We start from the raw sequence: 16091 nt of genomic DNA, 5'->3' as shown, positions 1-16091 counted from the left end.
CATATCAACATTCCTTTATTAACATTCCATTGTAGTAGAAGAAATCACATGCAAAAGAAAGGTAGGGGGAGGAATATTAAGAAAGACAACTGCACCAGCTCTTGCCAATGGTGTGGATGTGGGGAGAGAAAGAGAGACATGCTACGGAACATGGTGCGAAGGAGTGGAGGAGGAGTGTGAGGTGTTCCCATGCCAAAGGAAAGAACAGGGCACGATTAGAATTTAGCTGAATGAGCAGAGAAAGCATGTTAACATGCTTGTTAAATCTCACTCAGAGTGACTTGATTTCAGTGGTGTAGTGGCCAGGTTTGGAGTATAGGTGCTCATCGTGACAGCCCCCATAGCCACGTCCCAAAGCAGAGTCCAACAATCCAGGCAGCTGTGTGGATCCGTATCAACGCACCCATTCTAACCATCTTTATCTCCATCAGGAGCAGGTCTTTTGTAAAGCCAATGGGTCTTAACGACCCATTCAAGACCAAGCCACCCCAAAATACCTTGCATTACAACACAGGGAGCAATGTAATGTTGCAGGAAAAATTCATTTGCCCCCAGCTACTGTGAGGATTGCCGCTAAGCTCAGAGGGAACCTGGGAGTCTTGGGGAGCGGGGTGGCAGATGACATCAGCATCCCTGCTAATCAAAATGTGCTGGCACTTTGGCCCTGTGAGCCCTGGCTGCACTACACCACTGCTTGATTTCTTGGGAGCTTCTCTCTCCTGTAAGAGAGCCTGGAACACTCTTTGGGCTGCTAGAGTGCAACCCCATCTATCGAGAGCATGCAGTTAGAGCTTGAAATCTAATTAACAAAGCAAGTTTAAGGGTGGAGACTAAACACAACATTTGGGAGCGATGGGAAATGAATTCATAGCCAGGCTGCCAGGCGGAATGATTCAACAGGACCATACACATCAGTTTCCCAACCTAAGGACCTGGGGGGGGGGGGGAGGCGGCCATGGCAAGCAGTTTACATGGAGGAACAATTGCAGGTGTCGATCAGCCCATGCAAAGTAAGAACCTGACGGCTGATTACAACAGGGACCAGATGACGGAACTGGAGAAACTGAGCATTTACTGTGATCTGCTGTGGCCCAAAGAACCTGGGGATCTGGGACTGTCCTACAGCTACTGTCCAGTTTAAAAAGAGCTTGCTACACTCTCTCTGTGTGTGTGTGTGTGTGTGTGTGTGTGTGTGTGTATATATATATATATATATTTATATATAAACACACCTGAGGACACCAAACATCTGAGGACATCTCAACCTTGAATCACTGATGAATGGGAACATTTCAAAGAGGGCTGGGCTGATAAAAGGGAGGTCTGCTGCACAACATCTCAAAAGGGGATTTCTAAAGCTGTTGACTGAAAAGGAATAAACTAGCATGCAACATGCAAGAAAAGGCTTAATGGAACACTGATCTGCACTGAACAAGCAAAGATGTGTTTCTTCTCTGGCTGGAGACAGCAACAGGGTTGTTTCTTCTTCAGAGTGTTGAAGGCAGTATGAAAGCTCTGATAAACACGTGTCATGAGGTTTTGCGGGGTTTTCAAAACTCGCTGCCTCTTCTGGTGAAGACAGGCATCACATTTTAAGGGTAGTGGGGGCGATTTGAATGCACCTTCATTGCCCTAACACAGTTTTCCTTGACCTGGTGCACTCCAGATTGTTGGACTACAATTCCCATCATCCCTGACCATCTGCAAGGATGGCTGGGGATAATGAGGGTTGTAGTCCAACACATCCAGTGGGCACCAGGTCGGGAAAGGCTGGACTAACAATTTTTATACACTTTTCTGCCCTGGAGTGAGTTCTGGGATGGTGAGGTGGAATGGTACTGCAATCTTCTAGTATGTCAGGGAGAAAGGCAAAACAAAACACACTGTATTGGTTAGTGCCCATAACATCACCAACATACCTCCCTTCCCCATCACTGTCTGGAGTACTTGTGTATCTGCTTTTAAAATACTCTCTGATTTTATTTTAGTAAGATGAAGGATGGGAGATCTAGGTGAAGAACCCACTATATGGCCACTGCTAACAGTGTTATGTCCGTCTTCAGCCCCATTTGGCCAGAGATTACAAACAGAATAAATGTGTGTGTACCTCTAAGGTCAACAGTGCTTCTGTCATACCACTTGCAACTCTTTCGTCTCTCTCCAGACTCTGTTGGCCAGTAGAAAAGGTGGGGGGGAGGACAAGAAAGACCAAGGTGTACAAAGTATAGCCTCTTCTGCACTGCCCACCCTGCACTGCCCACCCTGCTTTGGTACTCAGCAGTGAATGCCAGAAGACCCCGAAGGGACTGGTGGGTGGGATGCTGGAAACAATACAGAAGTGGGTGTGAAAGATCAAGAGGGACAAACAGGGAATGGGTTTTACAAAGATATGCATTTCTGCTCATTATATGCTGCACAGATCTGTGTGTGTCTGTGTGGAGAGGGGGAGAGAGAGAGAGAGAGAGGAAGGAAGGAAGGAAGGAAGGAAGGAAGGAAGGAAGGAAGGAAGGAAGGAAGACCAAAAACATTGGGACCTAAGTAACAACTGACATGTGCAGAGGAGGGGCTGCGAAAGAATGCCATGGAGGAATGCAGGGTCTGTGGTACACAAGGTAAAGCAGGGAGTGTCACCACTGATATTTTCAACCAAAGGGATGGTGGTGATGCTTCTGAAAACAAAGGCAGTCCAGGGGGAGCAGGAAAGTGTTGCATCTTTTCTATGATCAGACTCAATGAGATGGTGGTAGTTCTTCTGGAAGCAGAAGGGTGCTGTTCAGAGGACCAAGTGGAAACCTGGCTGGATGCTGCTGTTCCATCCATTTCTTGTCCATTGCTATAAGAAGAAAAAGAAAAAAGTGAACCTGACATTTGCAGACTTTACTCAACAGCTTCCTTTCTGCTGGTCTGCTGCTTCCAAAACTCTCCTGCTGCAAATTTCTGGGGGTGGGCCGGACCGAAGCCAGGTGTGGATGGGGCCAGAGTCAAAAGTTGTTTGGCGGACTGTTGGGAGTGTGATTTAAATGGGGAAAGACCGCTCTGTGTGTGTGTGTGCGTGCGTGCGTGCATGCGCACACATACACATGTATGAGCATTCATGTATGAGCATGTGTGCAGTGCCAGATCCAGTTCTTTGAGGGCCCTTGGGCAAGACATCTTCAATGGCTGGGTTTACATCTGATGACAAGCCACAGTGATGCACCTGCCACAGCGTGCATCTTAAAAAGGGTGGCCGTGGCCGGCCCGATCGTAATGCTATTATAAGCAGACAGGCTTTCTGTTTGTGTGTGTTAGCAGCACCGTTATCTCCCTTGAAGACTGACCTGGTTTGCATGTAATGAGAAGCTGCCATGGGCTCATTTCCCCACGGGGTTTGCTGCTGCGCACTGGCCAGGCAGGGGCGGAGAGGGGGCCATAGCTTGTAGTCACATGAACACCCGGCCAGGATGGGTTGCTGGGGTGTTTAACAAACCACCCACAGCCCTCAAGCAGGCCACTGTGGCTTGTCATTATGTGCGAACCAGCTCAGTCAGCCCACCTGTTCACCACCATTGTCACCAGCTGCTGTTGCTCCTCTCCCTCTTTCTCGTCATTGCTGCCACTTGCTTGCTTGGGAGACAGACAGCCACTGAGCAACAAGGCAGCGGCATCTCGTGCTCCTCCTTTTCACCATTGCTTTTGTCTGGGCCAGAATGAGAGGCAGGTGAACAAGCAGGTTGCAGTGGTGAAGAGGAGGAGCAGGTCCAGTAGGCTTTTGTCAGTAGGCCCCTGCTGGGATGCTGGCCTCTGAGTGTGTGTGTATTTATGTGATTGAAAGGGGGATTTGAGGGAAGGGTGTGTGTGCGTGTGTATGTGGGGGGAGGGCACGGGTGCAGCCTCTGACCCACTGCCCATCACCGCATGTGGCCCTCAGGCACAGGAGCAAGAAGTTTGCCCATCCCTGGTTTAAGGGTTAAAACTAGCACTTTGAATTGTGTTTTGGAGATGGAACAGCTGGCAATGAAATTATTTTAGAACTGGCAAGATTCTAAAGATCACGTCCCAGTCAGCAGTCTAGCAGCTGAATTTTGGACCAACTCACATTTTCCAAATATTCTTCAAAGGCAGCCTCAGATATAATGCATTTCAGCAGTTTCACCTGAATATCATCCATGCTTCCTTTGTTTGCGTGCGTCATTTCTGGCCAAAGCTTTTTTTGCACTTCAACCCAATATCCCTGAGAAGCTGCATTAACAGACAGCAATCACAATCTCTCTCTCTCTCTCTCTCTCTCTCTCTCTCTCTCTTTCACACACACACACACAAATCTCCTCATCCAGATCTCCTTTCAAGTGGGTATTGAAAAATGCACATGGATGGGAAACCCCCCCACACAAAAAATCAATTGCAGCCACATGATACCTTCCCCTCCTGTTTCAAAATCTGCATTTTATAGGGAAAGCAGCAGGATTCCTGCAATATTAATGGCACAATCATTTATTTCGAAAGGGAAAGACCACAGCCTGAGATAATCTCCCCTAATTAGAGAAAATGGAGAAAATTAGAGGGAAGAAAAGGATTGTTGAAAGAGAAACTGACTCTTTGATTTTTTACAGAGATGATCACTTTAAAGGAAGCCCTAGGACACATTTTAGACTTTGCTGAATAACCCTGCGTGATCAGTTTTATAGTGCATTTCTTGCACAGGATGGATCTGAGTGTTTTTCTTCAAATGCGACTGTTTGGAAGACATCACAATTTCCCAGCAATCAGTTTGCTCTAAATTGTTGCTGGAAAGCTGCTATTTTATTATTTGCCAGTCTCGAGGGCCCTCTGTTTGGAATGGGGTGGTGTTTGTGTGATGAGCACCTATTGGATGGTGCCTGTGATGTCACTGATGACAAGAGCCACACTTCCAGCTCCAACACTTCTAACTGTTCCACATGTCAATTTTGCTTTCAATAACTTTTTGTGCTTTCTGGAATGCAGCCAGATAGAGAAAGTGCAATGTTTTTCCCATGCAAGGATGTGCAGATGTTATTATTCTTAAATAAATTTATTCTGACATGTCCACAGATTGACTCTCCAACCACTTTACATGAAGTGAAAATGAATCATACATATAGCTCTCAGATACTGTGAGTGTCGCTGCTGATATAAAAGAAAGCAGGTGATATGTTGCCCTTGCAATTATATTCCAATAGTGCATTGTGTGATTGTTGCAAAGTATCGGATAGCAAGCTAAGTGGAGAAAGTGTGGGTCTATCATATGTGTGGTGCCTCCGTTTGGGATGGAGGAGGACACAGAATGCCTCAGCCGGAGAGTATTTGGAGAGGGGCCCAGCACATGGGCAGGCGGAAGACATCTGCAGCTCGACCCTGCTGGCCTCACTTATCAGTCAGCCTCTGTATATAAGACAAGCCTCAAACCCATTTCAGGTGCTGAAAGCCATTGTTGATGCTCATCCATAGCAGAAAACATTCCTGCCAGCTCCTGGACCCTCTCTGATTATTCTTGAACCCAGAATGACTCTGACTATTCTTCAGCACATCCCTATATCTAGATTTATTTTCCTTGACTTCGGACTGATACTCTTGGCTTCTTGACCTCGGACTATTTAATGACTGATGCTCACTGCTGCTTATCACTCAACTTGATTAATTTACAACAATGTGCAGTTGAAAGCCTCAGGGCTCTAGGAGCTATTTTCTTCCTTAAGAGGAATTAATTCCATGTTATTTATGTTATTTATTTCATTTCTATACCACCCAATAGCCGAAGCTCTCTGAGCAGTTCACAAAAATTAAAACCAAAAAGCACAGGATAAAACAATATAAAATATAAAAGTATTAAAACTACAATATAACAATACAACCAGAATAAAACTTAGCACCAATGCAGAGATTTAAAATACAGATTTAAAACACCAAAGCTAAAAGACTAGGGAGCTAAAATGCCTGGGAGAATAAAAAGGTTATTAATAGGGAATAAACCTGAGGCCGGAAGGCATACAACATGTATGTTGTACAATCTATTCTGCATCTTTTCCTGCTGCTCCCACAAATTATTTCAATTCAATGTGGATCTCTTCCAGTAATACTGAACCCTTTGGGGCACAAACTGAGTAGATTTTGGAGACTGCCTTTGAATCAGGACTTGGACCCAGGGCTGGAATCAACACCCATAATCCTCAGGCAGCTACTGGATGGACTCAACACAGAAAGCCCTCTCCTGTGTTCCCATTAACCTAACTTATCTTGGTTGTGGGATACTCAGAAGGGCATCCAAAGAAGATCTTAAACTATGGGGAGGTTCATCTGGGAGAAAGCCGTCTTTCAACTATCCTGGCCCCAAGCTGTTGAAGGCTCAACAGGTAATTTTTATTTTTTTTGCTACATTTCTAGGCTTTATAGGTAAACACAAAAACTTTGAATTGTGCCCAGAAGCAATGCAGTTGATACAAGACTAGTGTTATATAGTTAACAAAGCACATGCCACGAAGCAATCTGGCTGCTGCACTTTGCACTATCTCTAGTTTCGGAACACTCTTCAAGGGCAACCCCACATCGAATGCATTGTAGTAGTCTAACTGGGAGATGATTAAGGCATTGGATCACTGTGGTCAGTTCTGCTTTTCCAGGAAGGGCCTCAATTGACACACCAGTCAAAGCTGGGCAACGGTGCTCTTCGCCACAACAGCTACCTGACCTCCAGGAGCAATGGCAGGTCCAGAAGCACCCCCAAGCTGTGCACCTGATCCTTCAGAGGGAGTGTCACCCCATCCAGAACAGGCCCTTTCAGTGGAGGCTGGTGGCTCCGATGTCAGCGGGGCAGTGAATCAGCTCCGGGTTCCAGCCAGAACTAGTCAGAACTGTAAAGGAGCTATCCAAGGTGCTGAACCCATTTAGGGGCTATGATTCAGCACCTTGGATAGCTTCTTCACAGTTCTGACTGGAGCCCGCAGTGGTATCATTGCCCCACTGACATCGGAGCCACCAGCCCCAACTGGGCCCTTCGCAGAAGGGGTCACCATGTTATTGCAAGAACAACAAAGAACCCTGTGACACCGTAAGGACTAATTTATTAGGGCACAAGGCCTGATTTAGCATGGCTGAGAGTCCTCTTTTACAGAGGACAGTCCTATATTTATTATGGCACAAGGCCTGATTTAGCATGGCTGAGAGTCCTCTTTTACAGAGGACAGTCCTATATTTATTATGGCACAAGGCCTGATTTAGCATGGCTGAGAGTCCTCTTTTACAGAGGACAGTCCTATATTTATTATGGCACAAGGCCTGATTTAGCATGGCTGAGAGTCCTCTTTTACAGAGGACAGTCCTATATTTGAAGGGCTGCCAGAGGACTATCCAATATTTTGAAGGCAAGTCCAGTCCAAGTTCATTATGAAGATAAAGAACCATCAGAAGGGAGAGCAAAAGGGCCTTGAAGTTGTCCACTAACAGCCCCTGGACAGCAGGCTGAGCAAGGCACAGGTCACCTGGTCACTATCTTCCCCTCGCTATGTTGAGATGTACTGTATTTCTGTTTAAATTATCATCCTTATTTCTAAATTTGCATCTATCCACAAATATTAGCCTATGTAAACTGTATGCAAAACTATGTTCCCTTTTATCCTCTTTTTTGGCAATGCATAAGTGGCCACCCTCACCTGATGCAACAGCAAATAGCATGATTTCTAATCTATCCCTAAAGGATTACAGGGAAGGGAAGAAATGAGGAAAGGAAGGCTTACTTGGGAGTAAGTTCCACTGACTTCAGTGGGACTTACCTCTGAGTAAACTTGCATAGGGGTCTGGGCAGCACAGGTGGATGTGGCTCGGAGCAAAATGCTGCAAGCAAGCCAATTAATTTGTCCCCTTTTTCAAATGGTTTTCATCAGGCTGTTACTCTCCGGGCCTGGACTTTGGTGGAATGGATGACAGTGTTCTGTGTGTTGTTTGGAAAGGACAGTGGGCTTAGGCAGGAGGCAGGAAAGAGATGGGACCCGCAGGAAGCTCAGGGAACCGTTCAGAGAAGAACTTGCTGTCTCCATTCGGACAAGGAACTGTAGGAGAAGAGGGCTTTCGGTCTGTCTTGGAAAACAGCAACTGCAGAGGGTGTGTGGGTGTCGAGGGACGCTGGATCCTGCTATGTTTCTGCCAGATGGCTGCTGAGAACTACTCTCTCCCTCTTGTTTTGTGGCTCTTGTTTTTCATATCACTGCTACCACAGAAAGCCCAGACACCTTGACTCAGACAGCTTTCTCGCTTTCCTCAGCGGAGTGCAAGTCGTCCCCATAGGTTTCTCATGGGTGTTACACTGCTTGAGATGCCACCTGCAAAACCTGGCCCTAAAACCTGCCTTAAAACAGGGAATGTTCTGAGCACTTGTTTCATTCTCTCTGGTGCTGTGATGGCGGGTGGGGGTGTCAGGGGGTCATTATCAGTAGATTCAGAAGAATCAAGGATCCATCCAGTTCAGCATCCAGTTCCCTATCGCAGCTACTCAGATGCCTTCAGGCAGTATCAGCTGCAGCTTTTGGAGGCCCTTTGGGCAAAGACACCTTCACTGGGCCCCCTCCCTCAGTGAGTGTACCATCTCACCGACATTGTCAGCAGCTGCTGTCCTCTTTGCCCTCTTTGCTACCACTTGCTTGCTTAGCAGGCAGAGAACAAGTAGGCAGTGGCCTCTGCTGCTCCTCTTTCTCACCACCGCCATCATCGTCTGGGCTAGAGTGAAAGGCAGGTGAACAAGCAGGCTGCAATGGTGAAGAGGAGGAGCAGGTCCAGGAGGCTCTTGCCAGTGGGTCCCTGCTGAGGCGTGGGCTCTTGGCAGGTGTCCAACCATGCCTACCATTGGCACTGGCCCTGCCTCTTCCAGGAAGCTCATAACGAGGGCAAGAAGGCAGCAGTATGGTGTGGCATACCACCTTGGAACCTGTAAGCTCCATATGGCCATCATAACTAATAGCCCTTGGCAGATCTGTCCTCCATGAATTGGTCGTATCCCCTTTTAAATAGGAATGGATGCATCTATCTATTTCTGGTTCAGTTTCACTTTTGCGTGTATTCGACCATAAGATTGTTCTGTCCAATTTCCACATCAGCCTGCAAATATACTAATTTTTTAAGCACAAAAATGTGCATGTATTTTCATGCACAATTTTCTCTACTATACCTATTTTGTACACAATTTCCCCTAATATACTCATTTCTGTACACAACTTTCCCCAATATATGCATTTTTGTATGTCATTTTTGAGCTTCTGCATTGCAAAATTTGGAGAAATGTGCAATCCACAGGAGAACCGTGTTTCAGTCTGCATATTAGTCTGGGAAATGTGAATTAGGTCAATTTGCCTACAAATGCAGACTGAATGAAATTCTCTGACATCCCTACTTTTAAAGCTACCCAACTAAGCCAGTAACTACAATCACATCTTGGAAATGACTTCCTCCAGTTAATAATTTGCCTGTAAAGAACTGCCTTTTGTCTTGAATCTAATGCCAATCAATTTCAGTCTGACATTTTGGTTGCTCTTTTATTCCTAGTAATGTTGTTCCCAATTAAACTGGACTTAGACTGGACATGCCTTCAAATAGAGGTTTTCAAGCCAAGGAGTGTCCTATCACAGCCCTTAAGAACATAAGAAGAGCCATGTTGGATCAGACCAAGGGTCCATCTAGTTAGGCATTCTGTTCACACAGTGCCCAACCAGCTGCCCACAGGAAGCCCACAAGTAGGACATGAGTGCAACAGCACCCTCCTGCCCATGTTCCCCAGCAACTGGTGTAAAGAGGCATACTGCCTCTGATACTGGAGGTAGCATATATAGTCAGCAGGACGAGCAGCCGTTGATAGCCTTCTCCTCCAGGAATTTGCCTAACCCCCTTTTAAAGCCATCCAAATTTTTTGCCATCACTATGTCTTATGGTAGCAAATTCCATAGTGCAAATTCTGTGTGAAGAAGTCCTTCCTTTTATCTGCTCTGAATCTCCCACTAATCAGCGTCATGAGATGACCCCAAGTTCTAGTATTATGGGAGAGGGAGAAAAATGTCTCCCTATCCACATTCCCCACACCATGCATAATTTTGTACACCACTATCATTTCCCCCCTTACTCACCATTTTTTCTAAGCTAAACTAACCCAGCTGTTGTAACCCTCTCTCATAGAGGAGTTGCTCCAGCCCCTTGATCATTTTAGTTGCCTTTTTCTGCCCTTCAAATACAGGACTATCTTCCATAAAATAGGCACCCTGTCCTTCATCTGCAGGTTTATGTTTGTTTAGATCCCATAGGCTGCATGACTGGCTTCCCAGAGCTTTTTACATGAGGCATTTGTTGTGCACTCAGCATTCCCTACTCATAGTTGTTCACAGGTTCTTTACACAACAGGTTCTTTAGGCAACCCTCCAGTTTCACTTCTGTTTATATGCAGCACTTTTGGCAAGGTTTTTTGGAGCAGGGTAAATGTGGTTAGAATCAGACTAAAGAGAATAGGGAAGACCCACCGATCAGTTAGATATGAACTCACTAATATTCCTCATGAATATGCAGTGGAGGTGAAGAATAGATTTAAGGGACTAGATTTAGTAGATAGGGTCCCGGAAGAACTATGGACAGAAGTTCGCAACATTGTTCAGGAGGCGGCAACAAAAAACATCCCAAAGAAAAAGAAAACCAAGAAGGCAAGATGGCTGTCTGCTGAGGCACTGGAAGCAGCCCAAGAAAGAAGGAAAGCAAAAGGCAACAGTGATAGGGGGAGATATGCCCAATTAAATGCAAAATTCCAGAGGTTAGCCACAAGAGATAAGGAATTATTTTTAAACAAGCAATGTGCGGAAGCGGAAGAAGATAATAGAATAGGAAGGACAAGAGACCTCTTCCAGAAAATTAGAAACATCGGAGGTAAATTCCAGGCAAAAATGGGTATGATCAAAAACAAAGATGGCAAGGACCTAACAGAAGCAGAAGAGATCAAGAAAAGGTGGCAAGAATATACGGAAGATCTGTATAGGAAGGATAATAATATCGGGGATAGATTTGACGGTGTGGTCAGTGAGCTAGAGCCAGACATCCTGAAGAGTGAGGTTGAATGGGCCTTAAGAAGCATTGCTAATAACAAGGCAGCAGGAGATGATGGTATCCCAGCTGAGCTGTTTAAAATCTTGCAAGATGATGCTGTCAAGGTGATGCATGCCATATGCCAGCAAATTTGGAAAACACAAGAATGGCCAACGGATTGGAAAAAATCAACTTATATCCCCATACCAAAAAAGGGAAGCACCAAAGAATGTTCAAACTATCGAACAGTGGCACTTATTTCACATGCCAGTAAGGTAATGCTCAAGATCTTGCAAGGGAGACTCCAGCAATTCATGGAACGAGAATTGCCAGATGTACAAGCTGGGTTTAGAAAAGGCAGAGGAACTAGAGACCAAATTGCCAATATCCTCTGGATGATGGAGAAAGCCAGGGAGTTTCAGAAAAACATCTATTTCTGTTTTATTGACTATTCTAAAGCTTTTGACTGTGTTGATCATAACAAATTGTGGTAAGTTCTTGGTGGTATGGGGATACCAAGTCATCTTGTCTGCCTCCTGAGAAATTTGTATAACAACCAAGTAGCAACGGTAAGAACAGACCATGGATCAACGGACTGGTTTAAGATTGGGAAAGGAGTACGGTAGGGTTGTATACTCTCACCCTACCTATTCAACCTGTACTCAGAACACATCATGCGACGTGCTGGGCTTGATGAAGCCAAGGCTGGAGTTAAAATCGCTGGAAGAGACATTAACGATCTCAGATATGCAGATGATACCACTTTGATGGCTGAAAGTGAGGAGGAGCTGAGGAACCTCATGATGAAGGTAAAAGAAGAAAGTGCAAAAGCTGGGTTGCAGTTAAACCTCAAAAAAACCAAGATTATGGCAACCAGCTTGATTGATAACTGGCAAACAGAGGGAGAAAACGTGGAGACATGACAGACTTTGTCTTTCTAGGCGCAAAGATTACTGCAGATGCTGACTGCAGCCAGGAAATCAGAAGACGTTTACTTCTTGGGAGGAGAGCAGTGACAAATCTTGATAAAATAGTTAAGAGCAGAGACAGCACACTGACAACAAAGGTCCGCATAGTTAAAGCAATGGTATTCCCCGTAGTAACCTATGGCTGCGAGAGCTGGACCATAAGGAAGGCTGAGCGAAGGAAGATAGATGCTTTTGAACTGTGGTGTTGGAGGAAAATTCTGAGAGTGCCTTGGACTGCAAGAAGATCCAACCAGTCCATACTCCAGGAAATAAAGCCAGACTGCTCACTTGAGCGAAGGATATTAAAGGCAGAACTGAAGTACTTTGGCCACATAATGGGAAGACAGGATACCCTGGAGAAGATGCTGATGCTAGGGAAAGTGGAAGGCAAAAGGAAGAGGGGCCGACCAAGGGCAAGATGGGTGGATGATATTCTGGAGGTGACGGACTCAACCTTGGGGGAGCTGGGGGTGGCGACGGCTGACAGGAAGCTCTGGCGTGGGCTGGTCCATGAAGTCACGAAGAGTTGGAAGCGACTGAACGAATAAACAACAACAAATGTGGTATTATTTCTGATGGCAAAAGAAAGCATGTTTTCCTCTTGTGCATTTGCACTATTCTGCTATACCACAGTGTCACCTAGAGGTTATGTAGCAGAAAAGCAGCATGTAGTGCTCAGATCTCAATTCTGTGACAAAACTGAAAGTAGATGCAGCAGATTACCAGCCTTGTCTAGCAAAAACCCCACTCTAAGGGTCAGACTACACATTATGTTAATAGCATAGTGTGTGGCTGAGGATGATATTTTTGTTACTCTAGGTTAAATGCGTGTGACCCCCAATTCAGATTGGAACCACCATGCATTGGGAGGGGAGAACTAAACCTCCACCCCCCAGTATTTTCCTGACTGCCCCCGTCCACCCCCTGGGGGTTTTAAAAAGAAAAACATCTCAATTGGTCCAATTGGATTAAACACCCACACATCAGTGGGGGGATTTTGAGGGGGAAACAGTGCAGAGGGGAAGGTTTAACCCCCCCCCCCAGTGCATGGTGGACCCAGTGCAAATCAGGGCTAAGCAACTTACTCTAGACTAACAAAAAGAGATTAGCCTCAGCTACATACTATGTAATTAACATAACTTGTAGTTTGACTGTACGGGTAGAGTTGTCCAAGACAGAAGGGACCACCTACTGTTTCTTGAAGATGTTTCCTTTTGTGTATCATACAGCATGCAGCTAGAGGTATGGATTACTCTTGTCTGGAATATGCTCTAATCCCAATAGTATGAAAGTGGGCAGGTATGAAGTACCAACAAAATATTACAGTGATCAGAAGAAAGAAAGAAAACATTTCACCCACATTTATCATCCAAGCTTCAAGCGCTGTGGGAGTTCAGTGAAAACGTATGACCCACTTCCTGATTCATTTACCACAATCACATCTGGGAGACTTTAAACGTCAGATCGTTTCTCTATCAGCTTTATTTGTCAATCCCACATATTTGAAGAACATTTTGTTTTTCACTCGGGAAAGCATCATCTCTCTGTAAACAACATTCATCATCTGTTTGATATTAGCTCGCATTTGACTTGCTGGGTTGTCCCTTTCATCCCCCGTCTTCAGGATTCACATCCCATTGCTTTCTGGGGGCTCATATTTAGAACAGGGCTGCTGCAATATCCCATAATGACATTCTTCAATTGGAATCATATTTTAAATGTGAGTGTTAACCCTGCATTGCTTCAAACAACAGCAGCAGCAACAAAAACAACAACTTCATATTTTAATCTGACTGAATTCTTGGGCAGTTTTCATCTTGTTTTACATTTGTTTATGTATATGCAGACGTCTGCTTGATTGTATATGACAGTTTGTATGCAGTCTAAAACAAAATCTGCTTTATGTCAGTTTGATTCAATATATGCCTCTCAAAACCTATGCCCCCTCCCCATTCCAACAAGCCTGTTGTGGGGAGAGTTGGTAACCTGGGTCTGTGGTTGAAGTGGGAATGGGATGGGAACAAAGAATTAACCCAGGGCACTAAACCAGGGCTGGTGTCAAGGCATGGCCAGGCACCTGCTGTGGGCCCACACCCCAGCAGGGGCCCATTGACAAAAGCCCCCTGGACTTGCTCCTTCTCTTCACCATGGCAACCTGCTTGTTCACCTGCCTCTCACTCTGGCCCAGACAACGGTGGTGGGGAGGAGGAAGAGGGGGAAGAGGGGGAGATGCTGCAGCCTTCCTGCTCACTGGCTCTCTGCCTGCCAAACAAGCAAGTGGTAGCAATGATGAGAAAGAGGAGGAGCAATCGCAGCTGGTAACAATGGTGGTGAGAAGGCAGGCTCACTGAGGGAGGGGGCCCATGGAGGGGGTCTTGCCCAAGGGCCCTCCCAAACCTGGAGCTGGCACTGCAGCAAACCTCATGCCTCCAGCCTCCTGGTTTCTCACCAGTGGGAGGCAGGGGGCTCCACAAATTGTAAACCAGGTGTAGACAACCTGGTGTCCTCCAGATATTTTAGACTATAGGCAGCATCTGATTTGACTAGTGGAGGCTGGTGGCTCCACTGTCAGTGGGGCGGTGGATCTGCTCCAGGTTTCAGTCAGAACCAGTCAGTACCCTAAAGGAACGATCCAAGGTGCACCTTGGATCACTCCTTTAGAGTTCTGAACTTCTAACTGGTTCTGTTTGAAACAGGGAGCGGATCCACTGGTCCACTGACATCGGAGCCACCAGCCGCCGCTGGATTCGACACTCGCACTGGCATGAATGACATTCCGCTGACGCAAGCGACATCTAGTGCAAAGCAACTCCATTTGCCAGCACGATGGGCTCCCCTGGAAAACGCATCGTCCAGGTAAACACTATTGGTGTTGCACTGGAGAACACTTACTCCAACGCAACGTGATTTATGTTAGTGACAGAGTTGAATTGGATACTGCCCTGCAGTTCCCATAATTCCTGACCCTAGGCCATGCTCTCTGGGACTGATGGGAGTTGTAGTCCCAAACATCTGGAGGATATAAGAACAGACCTGCTGGATCAGACCAAGGGTCCATCTACGCCAGGAGTTTGAACCTTAGGCCAGTTAGGGATGGCAGAGAATTCCGCCACGGATTTCAGTGAGGCCAAATGCACTGGCATTCAGCCCCATGAAATCTGTGGCGGAATGGCCTGCCCCCCCGCCCCCCCCCACAGATCCCCCCTGGGACGAGACTTACCTGGGGCGGATGTTCCAGACGGCGGCGGCTCCAGCGGCGGCTTCGGTGGCGGCGGCAGTGGCTGGTCTTTCGACCAGCTGCCGTGGCCGCCATTTGCAATCTGGTCTTTTTTTTTTACCCAGACGTGATAGGCTACGTAAGACTTACGTAGCCTATCATGTCTGGGTAAAAAAAACAACAACGGCGTACGCAAATGGCGGCAGCTACGGCAGCTGCCATTTGCGTTCCTTATTTTTCGCCATTTTAGTCTACATAAATATTTACGTAGACTATTACGGCAAAAAAAAGGGGGAATTCAAATAGCGTAGTGAGCGCTATTTGTGTTCCTTTTTTATTCGCCGCTTTAGCCTACGTAAATATTTACGTAGGTTAGAACGGCGAAAAATGAAGGAACGCAAATAGCGCCCACTACGCTATTTGAATTCCCCTTTATTTCACCGTTTTATCTTACGTAAATATTTACGTAAGATAAATCAGTGAAAAATAGGGAATGCAAATGGTGGCCGCCGTAGCCGCCACCATTTGCATACGCTGGGGGTTTTTTGGGGGGGTAGCCGTGATAGGCTACGTAAATTCTTACGTAGCCTATCATGGCTGCCTGGCTGGACGCAAATGGCGGCCGCTACGGCGGCCGCCATTTGTGTCCACAGCAGCCCATCTGCAGCCGGAAATCCAGCTGCGGACGGCCCTGGCCGGCTGCTCCATGGCCTGGCTGCGGAGTGGAGCCAGCCATCGGGGATTCCGGGGGGGAGGACCAGATCGCCTCCCCCCCATCCCCCCCACCGCAAAAGATTCCGCGAAAAGGTATGTGGAGGCCAGTAGCCTAAATCCAGCCCTCTGGGGTTCCCGAGAAGGTGTCA

At 46.4% G+C, this 16091-nt stretch overlaps 1 protein-coding gene across 1 annotated transcript in view; it reads right to left on the bottom strand.

Moving 5' to 3' along the window:
• The window catches only part of NRGN (neurogranin), a 69764-nt gene continuing 53673 nt past the window's right edge, over positions 1-16091 (bottom strand). The window contains exon 3 of the mRNA XM_084803795.1: positions 1-2833. The gene's annotated coding sequence lies outside the window, so the exon portion shown is untranslated. The remainder of the gene's footprint in view (positions 2834-16091) is intronic.

This window comes from Heloderma suspectum, chromosome 6, assembly GCF_057233095.1.
Source record: "Heloderma suspectum isolate Gila_16-S chromosome 6, 16-S_ref, whole genome shotgun sequence".
In the NCBI taxonomy this organism is placed as follows: Eukaryota; Metazoa; Chordata; class Lepidosauria; order Squamata; family Helodermatidae; genus Heloderma; species Heloderma suspectum.
The sequence above is the reverse complement of the archived record's forward strand: the minus strand, read 5'-3'. Positions and strand labels throughout refer to the sequence as shown.